The sequence below is a fragment of the Syngnathus typhle genome, linkage group LG6 (genome assembly GCF_033458585.1).
Source record: "Syngnathus typhle isolate RoL2023-S1 ecotype Sweden linkage group LG6, RoL_Styp_1.0, whole genome shotgun sequence".
NCBI lineage: Eukaryota > Metazoa > Chordata > Actinopteri > Syngnathiformes > Syngnathidae > Syngnathus > Syngnathus typhle.
The window spans coordinates 19159458-19173795 of NC_083743.1; the positions used below are offsets into that span (position 1 = coordinate 19159458).

General features: G+C 41.6%; 1 long non-coding RNA gene across 1 annotated transcript; it reads right to left on the minus strand.

The window, feature by feature from the left end:
* Positions 1-2321: 2321 nt before the first annotated feature.
* Positions 2322-3836, minus strand: LOC133155020 (uncharacterized). The gene is made up of 4 exons (XR_009714562.1): positions 3113-3836; positions 2834-3006; positions 2555-2697; positions 2322-2477 (listed from the first exon to the last, which is right to left on the minus strand). It is a non-coding gene; the product is annotated as an uncharacterized LOC133155020 (long non-coding RNA).
* Between the last annotated feature and the right edge of the window lie 10502 nt (positions 3837-14338).

The following is a 14338-nucleotide window of genomic DNA, read 5'->3' on the forward strand; positions in this document are numbered from 1 at the left end:
ATATCTTTGCGGGTAGTGGGAAATTTCAGAGCAGGCTAAACAGACATGCAACATTTGGATATGCAACATTTGGATATGCAATCGATAAAAAGAGTGTCAGACACACATATCCCTGTAAATTCGTCTGAAATGTGACTAAACGATTGAGTGAACATGTTTCAGCATTTTAAGATTTTGTTCATGATATACTACGATCACAGTCCTTGTGAATTCAGATTTCTATGAACGTAGCACAACCCCGCCCCCATTCAACATTAATAAGATATTAATTACACACGGAAGAAAGAAAAATAATAACTGCTAAACACATCATGTGAATTGTGATTATACGATTGAGAGCTGTCAGTCATGGTCAAAACATATTTTCGACCATGATCGCGGTTCCAGAATAGAATAGAATACAATAGATCTTTATTTGTCATTGTCACCTGTACAACGAAATTTAAAAAGTGCCAACCGATCCGCGCATGAGATAAAAAAATAAATAGAATAAATACAATAATTAAAAAAAAGTGTTTAGGATCAGATTGTTCTCTCCGCACCACTCCGATAGCCGGACCACTTCGTCCCTGTAGGCAGACTCATCCCCCTTTGAGATGAGTCCCACCACGGTTGTGTCATCCGCAAATTTCACAATGATGTTGCTACGGTGGGCGGGGGTGCATGCATGTGTGTAGAGCGTGTAAAGCAGTGGGCTCAGTACGCAGCCCTGTGGGGAGCCGGTACCGAGACTGAGAAGTGTTGATGTATGACGGCCCACTCTCACCGTCTGGCTGCGACCCGTCAGGAACGTCATTCTCTGCAGCCAATTGTCGTTCACCAAATATAAATTGGCAATTACTAAGTGGTGAAATACATGGGCATATGAACATAATGAATTAGTATTCTTAAACGAATAAATGTCTGATTTGTGTATTTTGTAAGATGCTGAATGTTGACTCTTATCTAGCAGCGCAAATCTGCGTGTACGCGACTTTTCTAAAATTTAGAAAATGTATGTACACGCAAATGTCTAGTAAATGAAATGTGAGGATATTGGAATACTTAATAATTTTCACAAAGTTTAAAGTGGCGAGTAATAATTTCCACAATAACACCGAACCGCAATAGTTTACAGAGCACCGGCTCTGATTGGCTACCATAACGCTGCCTTAGCCAACCGCTCACATAATTGGGCGCTGGCTTAGACAACCGCTCACGTAATTGGGCGCTGCCTTAGCCAATCGCTCACCGATTTATTACGTTAACCCGGAAACTCCTGATTTTGGGAGGAATTAGTTTTCTTTTTTTTAATTGAATCAAAGAAGTAATACAAGAAATAATATAAATAACTTTCGGAAACTCTGAAAAAGTATGAATAAATTGGGCTTGACTCGAAAGTGTTCAAATTCATGTTAAAAAAGTTAAAGTTAAAGTCCCAATGATGGTCACACACACATCTGGGTGTGGTGAAATTTGTCCTCTGCATTTAACCCATCCCCGTGTGATTTTAATCCATCCCCTGGGGGAGAGGGGAGCAGTGAGCAGCAGCGGTGCCGCGCTCGGGAATCAGTTGGTGATCTAACCCCCCAATTCCAACCCTTAATGCTGAGTGCCAAGCAGGGAGGCAATGGGTCCCATTTTTATAGTCTTTGGTATGACCCGGCCAGGGTTTGAACCCACAACCTTCCAGTCTCAGGACGGACACTCTACCACTAGGTCACTGAGCTGTTTAAATATTGGAAACAAAATATAATAAATCACACACAAGAGAAGGGAAAAAATAGTGCCTTTTGGGACAAAATACAGGTTTTTTAATTGAGTCAAAGAAGTAATGCAAGAAATAATATAAATAACTTTCAAAAACGCTGAAGACATAACAAATAAAAACATATCAAGTATTTTACTGATTCAATAGATAATAATCGCTGTGTGCCCTGCGATTGGCTGGCAACCGGTTCAGGGCGTCCCCCACCTACTGCCCGATGACGGCTGGGATAGGATCCAGCACACCTGCGGCCCGCGTGGGGACTAAGCGGTTCAGAGAATGAATGGATGGATGGATGTTATGTTAATTTCAGTGTTATTTTTTAAGAGTTTAAGTGCAACATGATTGAAGACGCTGTTATACAAAAGATAATGCAAACATAATTTGAGGCAAAAAATATAATAAATAAATAAATAAATAAATAAATAAATAAATAAATAAATAAATGAATGAATGAATGAATGAATGAATGAATGAATGAATAAATAAATAAATAAATAAATAAATAAATAAATAAATAAATAAATAAATAAATAAATAAATAAATAAATAAATAAATAAATAAATAAATGAATGAATGAATGAATGAATGACTGAATGAGAACAGAAAACAGACTGTATCTGAGGCTTAGTAGAGTAAAATCAGAGGCTTCCGACTGTTAAAGGCCAAGCTGTTCTTTGTCTGCATTTCTGGATGCGTGTAGAACCACAGGCAAGACCCAAGAACATACTAAAAAAAAACATGAAAGATGTGTTGAGGAAAAGGAGCAAAATGCTTCATGAAAATATTCCTTGATGGTTACTCACAGAAGAATCAGAAGAAGTCCTGTGTGTTACCATGCTGGTTTGGGAGTTTGTGTTTCATGTTACCGTGCTGGTTTGGGAGTTTGTGTTTCATGATGCTGGCCTCCGTTGTACAGGTCTTTTGGAAAGTCTTGGCTCTCCCTGTGCTATAATATAACATCATAATTAATTCATTTTGAAAAATCACATTACAATACAGTCATAAATCAAGCATATGTACAACTTGTGTCCATCTTGAGTGAATGATATGAACACATTCAATTTGGAATCACAATTACTTACCTGTTGCTTGGAGTCAATAGAAAAGGAGAATAACACTGGTCCCATGGATCTTCTTAAAATGTCGGTCATTTTTTTGGCGAGACAGGCCAGGTCTCATCAAGGCTGAGTACCAAGGTGGCCAAACAAATGGTCTATACAAATGGAGCATGTGGAGCCACACGCAACATAGAAAACTGAAGAAGAAAAAACATAGAGGTGGTTGAGGACATGAGTTGAAAAAGACATTCAAAATTAAAGAGAGTGTTTTGTAACAATAGTCAATAATAATTGGCTACTTACAGAGGAATGAGAAGTCCTGCTTCTTGCCACCCTGGTTTGGGAGTCTCTCTCTCTCTCTCTCTCTCTCTCTCTCTCTCTCTCTCTCTCTCTCTCTCTCTCTCTCTCTCTCTCTCTCTCTCTCTCTCTCTCGTGTAACGTCAGCGCTCCAACTTGGTGTCGTGGAGCCACGCCAGCATCTCTGGTCCCAGGTCGAAGAGGCCGGCCTCTGAGGGTGGTCTATATGTTGGTGTAGGTGTTGATGGTGTGGTCGGCTGTCTGCTCGAGGGCTCCGCACTCGCATGCCGCACTGTCCGCCAGACCCCACTAGACATGTTGAAGCGCCCAACACCAGTTCTTAAGCGGTTCAGTGTGGTCCACTGCTGGCGAGGTAGTTCGTCTCCTCCTATGGCGCCGTCTCCTGGTTCCCAGACATAACTGTGCATGAGGGAGGGGCCAGCTGCCTCCCACTCCTGCTTCCAAGCTGCTGCCAGCCAGGCATCTCTGGAGATGTCTTCAGGGATGGAATTGAGCATCTCTTGTGCTGCCATGTTGTAGGGGTGGCGTGCCTTGAGTCTGCTTGGGAGTCATTCGTCCATGATGAATGTTTTTGCATGCTCAAGGTCTTTGTGGAGAAAAAAGGACAATCCAGCAAAGTTGATTGAAAATGTATGATTGTACAGAGGGCTTACACAAGCTTAACTATAAATTACAACATGTTACAATTTTATAATTACATTACAATAAGGTGATATGTCATGCCTACCTCTGGCCTCCATTCTGGGATGAACTGCTTTCGCCAGATAAAAACTGTTAAAATACAAAGGAGTGAAATAGCAGCATTTACTCTCTTTAGAAAGAAAGGAAAAAACATGTTTCATGACGAGCAACTTACCTCATCTGTTTTCTGTTCTCGCCTGGTGATTATGACATTCAAAAAAATTCAAAATAAAAGTTCAAAACAATTAAAAAATTAAAATGTAAAAGGCCTTCCCTTAACTCATCTTTAAAATTTGATTGTAAAATAAAGGTTTAAAAGGTTAAAATTTGATTGTAAAATAAAGGTTTAAAATTTTAAAATTTGATTGTAAAATAAAGTTTTAAAAGGTTAAAATTTGATTGTAAAATAAAGGTTTAAAAGGTTAAAATTTGATTGTAAAATAAAGGTTTAAAAAGTTAAAAAGTCTCCTCTCAACCATAAGTTAATTTAAAAATGTAAAAAGGTAAAAGTTTTAAAAGTTAAAATTTAAAAAAAATAAAAGTAACATTTTTAAAAATTAAAACGTTAAGTTAAGGGAAGGCTTTTTAAAAATAAAAAGTTGAGTTAAGGGAAGGCTTTTTAAAAATTAAAAAGTTGAGTTAAGGGAAGGCTTTTTGAAATTTTAATAAGCCTCTGCCTTCCCTTAACTCAACGTGATTCCTCACCGACCCCCAACCACTATTCCAGCAGGTTTCTTTCATTTGTCATTTTGAGCAACTTTCGCCCCAGATCCCATCTCACCTAAAGGCAACAAATCACCCACCACATCCCACCACTAATATTATACACTTACGACAACGTTCACGTTCTGATTTCCATCCTTTTTGCAAATGCTGAACCACATGATTTAGCTGTGACTTACCTTTCAGTGGCCAAAACACAGAAAACAGGATTGTGATAGCTGTAGTACGTTTGCAAGACACCTGAATGAAGAGCACACTGAGGTCGAGAGACAAAAATTAAGTCAAGCAATGTGTTTTTGTCAGTGGTAGCAGTGGTTATGAGTTGCGTGTAACCTGTTGAGCGAAACAAATCGAGAATGGGCTTGAATGAGGCAGATAGCATATCTTCATTAAAATCTCCACAAACCAAGATCTGATGATGGTCCATTACTTCAAGGTACCGCAAGAGATTTCCCAAGCTTGGCAGAAAAGTGCGCAGACTGTTGCCTGGAGGCCTGTAAACGGCAGCAATCAACACATTGAGGGGAGCTTCAAGTTTCACCACAACAAATTCAATGTCGGTCACACCCTGTATGTATTTCTTTTCCTGGGCTGCAATGTGACTTTTGACACAAATACCTACGCCGCCACCAAGTTTCGTTGCCAAGTCAGGACAGTTTGTGTAAGAATCTCTTCGGTTCCTGTGAAACATTGTGAAGCCTTCCAAGCAGGCACGTCCATCAGCCACAGATCCTTGAAGGTGTGTCTCTGTGAAGCACAAAACATCAGCAAAGTGCAGCTCGTGGTGGCACCTGATGTCCTGCACATGACAAGACAGCCCTTCGGTGTTATGATGGACGACAACCAGGTGATTTGCTCGATCTACCGACGGCATCACGTGAAGGAGTGGCATGACGCTCTCCAAAGAATCCTCTGCCATCTCAGCAAGAGCAGCAGTGATTTCTGGATTTGCATGAAGTCTTCTCTCGTCCATATGCAGAATATGCAGACCGCTGAGCGAGGTCACTCTACTCAGAGCTACGTACCCCATGCCGTGTTCGAAAACGCCTTTCAGCGAAACAGCAGCCTCTGACGTTGTCATGCCTTGTACCTTGTGGATCGTGCAGGCAAAAGCAAGCTTGATGGGAAACTGTCGGCGCGTCACTCTAGGCTTTTTCAGCTTCTCCTCCTGTCTGTCAATGTACACACGGTTAGCGGCACGCGCTGTGTTACTCACATGATCAAGTTCCAACCCAACTTTCTTTACGCGGGCTTCATTCGGATAGTTGACCAATTCCACAATTTTTCCAAACGTCCCGTTGCACAGACCTGCTTGAACATCAAAATTACGCGTGAGCATAACACGAGCACCGAGGGCAACTCTGATCGAGTCCGGGAGCTCGCTCTTAGCGCCTTGCACAGGGAAAGTTTGCCTCGCCATTCTGCCGGTTTGTTTGTCCTTCTTGTAGTCATCTGCATCAATTTGTACAATGTCCTTATGAAGCAGATCCAGCATCGCAGAGTTATGGCCATCTACCTGTTTATTGGTGGCAAAAACATGCAGAATATGACTTGGACACATTTCTGGAGAAGTGTACCTCGTAGCAAGAAGAGCTCTGTCCAGTTCCGAAAGTTCATCAGACTTTTCTTTCACCCGGAGTCGGTTCAGCAGTTCGGCAAAGGCAACATCGTCTTTCTGCCTCATGATGGCGGTGAGCGTGATCTTTTTGAAGTTGTCACGCCAGTGGTCCAGCCGAGTGGGATCGTACACGCATAGCGGTTTGGACTGTCTCACGGGAGGGAGCTGAAAGAAATCTCCAACAGCAAGAACAGACATGCCACCAAAAGGTAAATTGATGCCTTTGATTTGTATCAACCTGGCATTCACGTAGGCAAAGAGGTCTTTGGACACCATGGAAATCTCGTCGATGATGAGTATTTGGGCGATCGACAGCTCGGCTCTGACTTCGTCCAGTTTATTGCCCAGGCCGTGGTACGGGGGTTTGAGACTTCTCGGCAGTTTGAGCAGACAATGCAAAGTTGTCCCAGAAATGTTGAATGCTGCCGTGCCAGTGAAGGCTGCGAGAACGACCGTCTGTTTGGAAATGTCGGCCTCCTCAGCCAGTCGTGGTAGTCTTTGCAGTATTTTGGTAGCCTCGGTGTGGATACACTTAATGAGATGCGATTTGCCGGTCCCGGCGCCACCGTTGATGTGGTAGAAGAACTGCTCGATGGGCTTTGAGCTACACACACGTTTTATGCACCAATCTCTGACCTTGTAGAAAACAGACGCTTGCTTTTGGTTCAGGTTCCGATACATGTCACGTAACACTGCGGGATCGATGGCAGCAGCTTCTGTCGCAATGGAAATTTCAGACGTTTCTGACCTTACGTTATAGTCCGGGACATTGTCCTCCACGTTGTCATTTGGTTCATCTCTTGCGTTGTTTTCCTCAATGCATTCGAGTCTTTGCAACTCGCTCTCAGGAGCCAGGTGGCACCATTCGTTTATGACGAGCCCGCTCTCCTCCACCTCTTGGATGGCATCGTCAATGTCTTTACTGTGCTTCTCATACCTTTCTCTGTTCCTGTTGACAATTTCGCACACACGCTCCACAGAGTCGTTATATGGTAACTGTACACAGGCATGATCATGAAACAACTGATATGAGGGACAGCGTTCAGATTTTAACTGGCAATTAGCACGATGAGGCAGGTACAGCTTGAGCAAGGAGCAGTAATATTCCTCTGGATTCTTTTGTTCAGAGAATTTGCAGTATTTGATGACCGCAGCTTTTTCTTTTCTTTTCTGGACAAAGCCCATGTCGTTCAGCAGAGGCAAAACATTTTTGCCTTTTACCTGTTTTCCATAAACAATTCTGCATGTTGATGCAAAATCGGCCAAGCACATCACTTCAAAGTCCTTCGTTTGGGGTCTGCTTTTATATTTGTCTGGCAGGCCAGTCATCCACACTTCATGAGACTCCTGCGTTTTGCCCTCAAGGAGCGAGAGAGGATAACTCATTTTCAGCGGATTGTCACTCGTTTGTACAAATACCACACTGCGAGAGGACTGTTTCATATGCAAGCCGCACGCGCGTGCGGCACACTCCTGAGCACTCACTTCTCTTTTCTTTGAGTACGCTTGCATGATTTGTTTCATTTCATCGCTCTCATTGACATTTTCATCGCGTGAGTTTTCAATAACAGACTTCAGGTATTGACTCAGACCGTGTTCAGCTTTGCTGATGTAGCTGCAGATGTACGAGATGCACGAAAAGGCATTCAGAATGTACTGGATGTCCAAGTTGGCATCCCAGGCAAGAAGCAAATGGCGGTTGTAGTTGTTCACCCAGCAGTCTTTTGGATCTCGCTTGAGCACAACAGAACTCTTTGAGGCGGTCATGTACAAACATTCCACGTACTCGGCGTCAGTGAGCTCGCATTTAGCCAAAAGCTGCGGCAAAGTCAGGGATGAGGTTTCGGGTTCATTCAGCAAACGCTGCACACGAACAAGCTTGTCATTTGCCACCACCTGCTTCTCCTTGTGTTGATCTTGATTTTCACAGGCTACAGGTGTGATGATCATTGTGGTTTCGCACGGTGGTCTGGGAAAACCAAATCGGCAGTTTGCACCTTGGTGTTTGACGCACGTTTTGGTGTGACCTTTGCTGTGCATCTGAACTTCTGTGACTTTTTTATACAACTCGGGTTCCTTTTCTGGGTCCGGCAGCTGAGCCGAGATGTAGCGGGACACAAAATCGCAGATGGCTCCTTCTGAGGCTTCCTCAAATACAGGGGCATCTTTAACCCATATGAGGCAATGAATGTGAGGACTTCCTCTGTGCTGAAACTCCAATCGGTAAAAGTAGTCGACGACTTCACCAATCGGTCGTGCCGGAGAGAGGATCAAATCTCTGAACAGAGCTTCCACACGTTTGTCAAACATGCGCATTGTCGTCACAGGATTGCTGCGCAGAATTTCACACTTCGTGGCCCAGTCAAGTTCAGCAAAATTCACCACCTCACCTTGTTGCGCTTTAATGGCAGTGATAACCTCTTCCCAACGCATTTCGGCAGCAGAAAATGTGCAAAAGAATGTGGGTGTACCCAGCTGTCGGATCATTGCAAAAAGATCTTTGGTGGTTCTTTCCCAATAGGCTGGCGTGCCTCTCAGGGGCGTCATGAAACGGACTGCATCCTTGCTGCGCACCAGTTTTTCAACTTCACGTTTGTCCTGCAGCATAGCATTGTTTATCCTCCGACCATCCCTGGTAAAAGGTTTACCTTTGCGTAGCTGGATTCTCATGCTTGATGTTGCCAGGTAAATTTCAGTCACAAACTGAGCAAAGAACAAGTAGTTTGTATCACGAGCAAAACGTTCATCCACACAACACAGACGTGTTTTGAAATATTTGCTTGGTGTGACTTTTATTTGTCTCTCTTCATCGAGGGTGTTTTGTCCAGTTGGAAATTGCACTGGAAATGCCATGGCCTCAAGTTTGGGAGTCCTGAAAAAGCTTACGGGGTTATTTCTTTCTGCAGGAGCCACACAGTAAATGCCTTGAGTAAAACTCATAATTTCCTCTGACACATCATTTGGTTGGAGACATGACTCCAGGATAACCCCACCATTTGGTGCATCACCTTCTTCCACATTTTCAGCACACTGTTGTTGCTGCACATTACCACGTGCATCGTTCTGTGAGTCACTGTTCAATTCACAGAGAGCATCCCTCTCAAATGCGTGGATTGCCTCGAGGTCTTCCTCATTGTAGTCACTCTCGTTCATTTCGTCTTCATCAGAGCCGCTGTCATCATCAGTGAGCGTCGGGTCACAAAGGTCAGCATCGTCGCGAATGGTGATGTTTCTGTACTGCGGATGAATTTGTTTCAGTTTTATCAGGGCACTCATTAACTTGGACCAAGTGACAGTTTGAAATATCTGATGTCCTTTGTAACAAAGTCGTCTTTTCAGTTTCACTCTCAACACCTGAGACCTACTTCTTAGTCTGGGCAAGACATTGACCGTTTCTTCCACTTCTGATGGTACACACACAACATTCCCACGGATGGCTCGTTGTTGACCCTTTGGCAGAGGGACGATTTTGGCAAATGAAATGCATTTTGAAACGAGATGTCTTTCCAGAATATTTAGATCACACAGTTCAGTGGGAATGTCTGCAAGTTGGAGATGGTTAGTTACAGCAAGTGCTGGCATTTTACCATCTTTGAGATGTGCATGGCAGGTGTGACATATCCACTCCATTTTTCTCTCATCCGGTACTTTGCAGCATGTGTTACATTCACGATTACAAATATGAACAAACCTTCGTGTGAGACAACTTGCAACAACGTCCTTGTTTTTCTTATATTTGGTCAGCTGGCGTACTTGATTGGGAAATAATGCTCTGTGGCAAACTGTGCAAACAAAAGTCGGTCCATTTTTTACCTGAACTTTGAATAGCGCAACAGCTTTCATGATTGCGCAATTGTTTCTCTCTTTACATAATCTGTTAATGACTCTGTATTTTTGTAGTACTTTCATTGCAGTGCGATGAGCATTTGCCTTCATTGATGAATCATGTTTGGCTTTCCAAAGCAAACTTGAGTTCTCCTTCTGCTTGGATCTGAATGCAGGATCAAGTGCGTAACGGTCTTTGATATAAGAACGTTGTTTACGCCTAAATTCATCATCATGACCATATCTTTGTTTGATATAGGAACGTTGTTTGTTCCGAAATTGATCGTCATGACTATATCTCTGATTGATATAGGAACGTTGTTTGTTCCGAAATTGGTCGTCATGACCATATCTCTGATTGATATAGGAACGTTGTTTGTTCCGAAATTGTTCGTCATGACCATATCTCTGATTGATATAGGAACGTTGTTTGTTCCGAAATTGTTCGTCATGACCATATCTCTGATTGATATAGGAACGTTTTTTGGTCCGATACTCAACATCATGACTATATTTCTGTTTGGTGTAAGAACGCTGTTTCATCTTAATTGTGTCATGTTTGCTATTGTCGACTGCAAACGACTTCTGTTTTACACGGAAATTAGGATCTTGCTGGTAGCGAGTCAATATGTAAGACTTTTTACGTTGTCTAATCTCTGGAGTTTGGCTGTAACGTTCCTTCTTTTTCAGGTTTGCGTTTATTCGCCTTGTTTCTTGTTTTGTGACTCTCGCCATAGCTTTGTCAATTATGTTGTAAGCTTGAGTTCGTCTTGCAAATGTTCTCCTTTTGGATCTCGCAATTTTCAACACATCTCGTGTTTTTTGTTGTTGTGTACATACCACCTTACTGTTGTGTGTCATCTCAGCAGCAGACTGGCTTAACATAGCGTCATCATTGTGTGTTGTCATTGGAGAAGATTCTGCATCAGTCGCCATTTGACGGTCACTTGCATTGTCAACAGGTTGAAAACTTACCGGCATCAATTCATATTGAGTAGTGGGAGCGGCACCAGCCAGAGTGAAAACCTGTATGAGCTTATCTATCAGATCGTTCAAACATGTAAATAGCATCATGACAGCTGTACCACGTGGTGCACCGGAGGGCGGAGGGAGCCCATCACGTTCTCTGGCGTGTGGATCAAAATAGCCATATCGTCCTTGTTGGTTTCGGAAAACAGCAATAAACAATGAATTCATAACCAAAACAGCATATTTCACCTCTGACACCAGACACTGAAGTCCGTCACAGAGCATCATAAATGCCACATCAGCAATAGAGGAATTGAAAAGACCATACATTGACTGATACTTTATTAACACATGTTGTTTGTGAAAGCCATTCACAATGGCTGGAATTTCATCGGTTGCCAAATGAGGATGTTCGTATCGTCCTTCTGCTTTCAGCACAGCCACAGTAGCCACATAGAGCTCATTGCCTCGATCGAGAACAAGGTCCAGGTGAGCACTTGTCACATTGTCTGTCTCCTGCAGGAAAGCTAGAAATGTAGCAGAGTTTGCAGCACACTGACTGTTTCTGGAATCAGCATACTTTGGATGATCTTGACTGTAGGATGCCAAAACACATGTTACAGGATCATGAGATGTAGACATCATTACCTCCGTAGAGTTTCCAGGTTCAGTGGCCATCAATTGTTTGGCAGTTGTTGGTTTATCTGCACTTCCAGAGTCTGTGTTGTTTTTACGCTGTTGCCAGCTTACCTTGGCAGCTTGCGCCTTCTTGCTTTTGCGTGGCATGGCTCGTGTCTTGCACTTTTCTCAATTGGATTCCACACAACAGGTAGTAATATTTCAGTTAGGCCCAGGTCCAAGAAGTTATATTTCAATGCACAGCCCACAACGGGTTATATTTTGAATGCACAGCCCACAACAGGGTTATATTTCAATGCCAATCCCAAGGCAGGTTTTTTTTTTCAATCAGATCCCGCACCGCAAGGGATCAAGTCAAGGTCCGATCCAGGCAAGGATCAAGTCAAGGTCTGATCCAGATACCAGGGATCAAGTCAACGTCTGATCCACACCACAAGGATCAAAAAAAAAAAGTTTGATCCTCAACACAGGGATCAAAGTCCACGTCTGATTCGTCAATGTCTGATCCAGCCCACAGGGATCAGTCAACGTCCACCACAATGCGTCTTGTCAATCCAAGATAGACAGTGAGTGAAAGAAGTCAGAGACAAAAAGTGGAGCAGCAATAAAGAGGGTTGGGGGGGGACTCAGTCGGCAGCCTGGGGAGAAGGGGTACAAAAAGCATAAAAGCATTAATAAAAGTCAACCACAGTGTTCAAATAGTTGTTACAACGGTACCATCTTTCTACTTCTTTTGTAATTCACGTCAGCTTTAAAAAATGGTGGCACTGCAACCTTATTTTTACTGTCACTGCTGACCCGCCGTATACTAGAAATGGTTTTTGAATTAAGTAAATGATTAAAAAAATAAGTAATTAAATTAAATTTGCATGACAATTTATAATAAAATGTGAAATTCGGTTAGCAATTCTGTGCAGAAAATCATGCGTTTATTAGGTGGCCACAAAATTAATGATAAATGGCACAGCAGTAAATGTTAAAAGATTGTAATATTCCTAACAATAGCATTTGTACATTAAATGTATAAACGCAGGTGACAGGATCTCTGCATCTAATTGTATGTTGAACAAAGAACAAACAGCATTTTTTACAGTTAAACATCATCACTATGAAACTTTTATTGCATAATGGGTGGAAGCATGGTTAGCTGGCTGGATATAATCCGCACTTCACCTTTGGTCAAAGCGAATGAACTCTGCAAACAGAGACAAAAAGAGAATCAGTTATTGAACTTGAACATACATCTGCGTACAAAAAACGTACAAAATGTTGCAGGACTATTTAAAATATAGACATTTTGATATTTTAAATATTTTTAGCACAGAATCTACTTAACCAAAATTAAGCAAAATCAGAACATAAACATTTGAATATGATTCACTTCAAACACATCCACACAGTGGTCACAACTGGGGATGCTCCTGTCACCATACAAACCCATCCGAACCAATGAAAAATAAATTTGAGGACTAGTCGCTATTTGCACACAACACGACTGAAGAGTCACAATGTTAGAAATCAGCATCTCAAAGAAAAAAAAATAGAACGTATCTATATATGCTTTGTAATGATAGCAGAAGTAAAAAGACTGCCCCATAAAAGTCGTAGAAAATTGAACAAGCTACCACTTGTTTTTGAAGGACATGCAGTGGCGATGAAAAAAGCATTGCAGTCTAGCTCGGCAGGTATTCAATGGCCGTAAAATGTTTCAAAATGTGAGGGATTGATGTATGAAATTATAATGTTGACAAACAAGTTTGACTCTTGCAGTTATTTGGATAATCGATTTTATATTTCTTTTATTGTTTACACTGCAACAGTTTTTTAACGTCACTTGGGTGACACCTAGTGTTCAAATTGGGAAGTAACAGTTTGGACAATGTGTAAAGCACCACCACAACAAACGTTGTAATGTATGCCAAATCTCTCCCACAAAAAAAAACCCCTCGAATCTTTGTTAAAGTATTTTTTCAGGTTCCTTTCTATGTAACACCAAAACCTACTTTCCAATCTCCTTTAGTCTTGTATTTTCAAAATCCAGTAAAAATCAAGAGGATGAAGAAAGAATTATTTTGTTGCTGCAAAAATTATAAATCTGTCTGATGCCATTAGTGAAATTAAATAATCATAATCCACACCTTACCTGATCAAAGCAATTCAACTGCATAGAGAGGAAGAGAGAGAGAGAGAGAGAAATCAGTTACTATACTTGAACATACATTTCCATCAAATGTAAAAATTTTAAAAATATATTATTTTTAAATACAAACAAATATTTTGGTTTGAGAATTTAAAATATTTCTTGCACACAAACTCTACCAATCAAAAATAAGATACAATACAGCATACAAACGTGAATCTTCTTATGTTTGGAGAAAATGTTCAAACTTCCACAGAACCCACAACACACCTTTTACACATCCGCAAAATGGTCAGAACCAGAGATGCTCCTCTCATGATCAGCCAATTTTCATGAAAAATGGTGTAATTCAAACATATTATCAAACTACTCAATCACGGCCTTCAGGGTTCTCACGGTGAGAATGTATGTGTGCAGTGAGATCACATACAAACCACTCATACAGATTGCAATGCCTTATTGAGGCATACAAAAATACATTTATCGAACATTAAACAGACTTCCGAATCCCCCGAGTCTCGTATTTTCAGAAAATCAGTCAACCAAAAACGTGCATGTAAAAAGAAATCGTTTGTAATGACTCAAAAACTGTGTGTGTTCATATGCATATGAATTT